Source organism: Melitaea cinxia, chromosome 8 (genome assembly GCF_905220565.1).
Source record: "Melitaea cinxia chromosome 8, ilMelCinx1.1, whole genome shotgun sequence".
Taxonomy (NCBI): domain Eukaryota; kingdom Metazoa; phylum Arthropoda; class Insecta; order Lepidoptera; family Nymphalidae; genus Melitaea; species Melitaea cinxia.
Genome location: NC_059401.1, coordinates 16,797,853 through 16,802,551, shown reverse-complemented (window position 1 = coordinate 16,802,551; position 4,699 = coordinate 16,797,853). Strand labels below are relative to the sequence as shown.

The following is a 4,699-nucleotide window of genomic DNA, read 5'->3' as shown; positions in this document are numbered from 1 at the left end:
CATACTTTGAGCAGGAAATTCCTGCTGTGCCCTACCTCAGTTAAAAGAAGTCTAATATAATTATAATTAAATACGATTTAAAAGCACTTTAAAGGCTCAGTAAAGGTATTTTGTAATTTGGATTTGAAATAAACGATTATACGTCGGTGTTAAATATACCTTACTTAAGCTTAATATGCCGCTAGCGTCGTGGAATATTGGAACAATTTATGTGAGGACCTTTGTAATTTAGACGAGTTCTCAAATTGAAGGTATGGAGGTTGACACCTCGTCCTCGTCGACTGAATTTAGATGGAGGCTCCCTGGAGGCCTGATTCTATATTGATGAAGTGGTGAGAGGTGAAAATATGGAAAGTGATTAAGTGATCCGAACGTTTGTTTTTGATTTATTATAAACTGAACGGTACTTTGTATAAATTTTCGAAAATTATTGAACATTCTTGTATTACAGAGTTAGGAAAAATATTGAAGCTACGATTTCTTCACTGTATTTCCGTTACATCCTGCTCTTTGATTATTACAAAAAACCACCCAGCATGACCTAGAGGATATTAGTGAAAAAATTTAAATCATGATTATTAATTTTTAATAAATAATTTAAAAAAATATATTTCCGCTATTATTGTAAGAATGGTCGAACTTCACTTGAGAAGTTCGTAAGTTATAAAGGAATAATACAGTTCCACTACCGCCTTGGAACTGTTAAAGCCGATGATGGCGGGATAACCATCCAACTGCTGGCTTTCAAATACATAGGTCGAAGACGGGCAGTAGTGTCTTCGGTGCGACGAAGCCAGCCCTGCGGTCTCCAACCCGCCTGCCCAGCGTAGTGACTATGGGCAAAACACATGAGTTCGCGGTATAATATCTGGCGCGAACTTGGAGAGGCCTATGTTCAGCAGTGGACTGTGGTAGGCTGGAATGATGATGAAGTAAAACTAATGATTAGATTATTAACTGACGATAAGAACACCAAGAAAATGTCTTTGGAAAGTGATGAGTTAGTTATTAAAATTTTTATTCGTTTATATTAGTCCACAAATGAATTAAGGAGAAATAGAGGACGTCCACAAAATTTCGAATATTTTTCCGTATGTACAATATTATAAAAGCGTTTTGTTAACATTTGTAATTTATTTTATATATGAATGAAAATAAAATTACTTAACATTAAACATTTTCTAAAGTTGTAAATATTAAAACTCACGATTCTAATATTCTCATAAAGAATATTGAAAAAAGTAATTCACTATTACCAATTCGAGAACGACGTTAAAAGGAATTCAAAGAAAAGCGTGAGGAAAACAGGTCTCAATAAAAAGTAGCAGGAATAATAATTTTCCGCGGCTTAGACCAAACGAAAGGCTTGCATTAAAAGCAGTAAAATAATAAGTGAATCAAAGCATGTTTATCACGTAATTCAAATATAACCGCAGCCACTGTGAACTTATGTAGCAGTGTTGTGTTCCTATAGTGAGTAAGATGACCAGAGCTCCTTGGGGGAGATTGGCGGTAGGGTCAGCAACGCGCTTGCCATTCTTTTGGTGTGCAGTATAATTTTCTGTAATCGCTTACCATCAGGTGAACTGTACGATTGTTTGCCGACCTTTTTGTAGAAGGAAAAAAAGACTGTAAAACCCTTTTCCTACATGGAGTAGGATGCCTGTGCACAGCAGTGTTATTGGTGGACCAATTCCTCTTCAACTAAGTTCAAGATTGGTTGAAGATTTATCCTTTCGGTTCCACTGCAAATGAAGGCTTAATTCCCTGCCCAGAGACAGCTATCAGGTGATTAAGATGATAACTAGGACTGATGGTTTTATACAATTTTCTGACATATGTCGGTTTAATCACAGGAACGTGTTGAGTGCTTGTTCTTGTAATTTTGATAGACAAAATCCGTAACCAGCAGCAAATATTTGAATGAATGTAGCGAACATTTTTCCCGAGCGGAAATTGATCATATGATGTGATGAAATCAAAGAAATACTTTCGTATTATGTTTTTACTTATGTTTCGTTTAGTACTATGTCAGAACGGTCATTAACATCTGAACGCTAACTTTTTTTCAACTTCAAATTCATTCATTCATTCTTTATTTTGAATAATCTATATTAAATAATAATATATTCATCTTTGATGCTTTAAAAAGCATCGATAGCTTACAACTGCTAGCCTAGATTTCAATCAAAATAGTATCTCTCGAGCTATAGGTGTCTTATAACATTGAGTAAAACCCGGTTACACTAACAAGCAGATCAATTAAGATAAACTGAGGTAGGGCACAGCAGGAATAACTGCTCAAAATATGGAGCAGCCCGACTGGGGTAGTACCTCGACCTTACAGACCACAGCTAAATAATACTGTTTTCAAGGAGTATTGTGTTCCTGTTGGTGAGTAAGGTGACCAGAGCTCCTGGGGGGGATTGGGGATTGGATCGGCAACGCGCTTGCACGATTTGTGGGTAGGCTTAGAAAGGAAACACCGAAAATTTTCGCTCTTTAATTAATACAATTTTAAACAAGTAAATCAATGGGTTTTGAACAAAATATTATGTAAAATTGATACCTTATCCTACCAGTGTTCTATTGAATCATTTTCACCTTTATACAATTGTTTTGAAATATTCTACTACTTTCTCAAGAACTGAAGCATAATGGATTCAATTAAACAGTCAATGGCTGAGATGTCACAGGTTTTTCACACTAAAATGGCTCAGTTCCAACAGGATCTCCAGCAAACGACTTCACAAACAGCAAGTCCAAGTACGAAGCTGACCTTAGAATTTAATGCATTTAAGGAATTTATTTTATCTGCTTTGAAGTCTCTACAGTTGCAAGTAGAAGCACTTGCTGACATGTATGACCAGATGGAAGTGAGAAACCGCAAGAAAATCCTCCTCGTTCATGGTGTGTCTGAAGAAGAAAAGGACCCCGTCAAGGCTGTGTCAGATATGGTGACTAACCATTTGAAGTTGTCCAACTTTAACATCACTTCTTCAATTAAACGTTGCCATCGGTTGGGTAAGCTTAACACCACAAGATCCATTCCGAGGCCGATTCTTATTAAGTTTTGTGATTTGGAGTCGAGGAGCATGATATGGAGCGCCAAAACCCACCTAAAACAAACAGGCATCACAGTGTCAGAGTTCCTCACAAAAAGGCGTCACGAGATCTTTATGACGGCACGGAGACGTTTCGGTATATCCAAATGCTGGACGCAGGATGGGTGTATTATCATCTTGGGACAGGATGGCTCACGATGTCGTGTTATGAGCATGACAGACCTCGATGCCATTCCAATTCCAATTCAAAGCACCGACGTGGCTCCAGCAGAGCAGGTTTTGAAAGAAAAGAAGACCACTACGACTACTACATCAAGGACAAGAAAACCAGTAAGGAAGATTTAGTATTTCTTAACGTAGTATTTTGACAATATCTTTTACTTACCTTAAATTTTACTCATTTCGTCTGTTCTTTGTTACTTGTTTATTAGTACTTATTTATTTACCGTCTATTCTTTGTATTAATTTATAAGTTTAACTTTTTCTTTATTTCATATTTGTAAGAGGTAGATTTAAAGTTTTTGAATAGTTAATTTTACTGATAAATTGATAATGCTATTATTGTGCTTAGATAAAGAATAGGTTTCTTTGTCAAGTTATTGTTTAAGTGTATATGTCGTATGACAAGACAGTGTCATTGTCAAGTGCTGTCATTTCTCATTTGTCAATAAGTACTTCAGTTCGCTTCAATGTTGCAACTTTAAAAATTGTTACAAGACACTGGCGGGTAAGGGTATTTTTATTTTGAGTGTTTAATTTAATAATTAAATTAATTAAGTTAGTATATATATAATTTTATTATTATTTAATTATTAAATAGTTTTAAGTAAATATTATTATATAGTACATTTTATTATAGTATTATATTATTAATTATCATATTTTATTTTATTTTTATTTTTTTTATTTAATTATATATAATATTTTTATATATTTGAATTTCTCTGCACATTTACTTGTACTTTAAAACGTAAAATAATATAAATGGCCACTATAGATGTAGATTATTCTGATGAGGAGTTTTGTTCTGTTTCTACCTTAAGCAGCGACGACAGTTATCATAGTGCAGTATCGCCTTCCTTAAATGATGTCATCTCAGAACATCTTTCTGATGATATAAAAAAATTTAACGTCATTCATATAAATGCACAAAGTATTCCGGCACACTATCCAGACATCCTCGCGTCGTTTACTTCAAATAGCATACATGCTATACTTGTTTCTGAAACCTGGCTGAAACCTTGTTTACCTTCAACTAGCTATTCCTTGCCCGGATTTCAGCTAATTCGAAATGATCGCACCAACAGGGGTGGAGGGGGGGTGGCAATTTATTTGAAGTCCAACTTTCCTTTTTCTATAATAAGCTTGTCACCACAGCCCCCACCAATTGATGCTGCTGAGCACATCTTGATAGAGGTTGAGTTGGCTCACACAAAAATGTTATTAGGTGTATTCTATAGCCCATCACTTAATGTAGACTACTTTACTTCTTTTGAACAGACTATAGTGACTTATACTCCCTCATATTGTCATAATATAATTATGGGCGATTTTAACACATGTATGGTAAAGCGAGATAGAAGATCTGAAAGACTCAGTACCATCCTTGATTCGTGCAATATGCAGCTGTTGCC

The 4,699-nt window shown here is 35.3% G+C and overlaps 1 long non-coding RNA gene across 1 annotated transcript; it reads right to left on the bottom strand.

Moving 5' to 3' along the window:
• Nucleotides 1–2,490: 2,490 nt before the first annotated feature.
• LOC123655640 lies at nucleotides 2,491–3,810 on the bottom strand. Its single transcript, XR_006743438.1, has 2 exons — nucleotides 3,451–3,810; nucleotides 2,491–3,119 (listed from the first exon to the last, which is right to left on the bottom strand). It is a non-coding gene; the product is annotated as an uncharacterized LOC123655640 (long non-coding RNA).
• Between the last annotated feature and the right edge of the window lie 889 nt (nucleotides 3,811–4,699).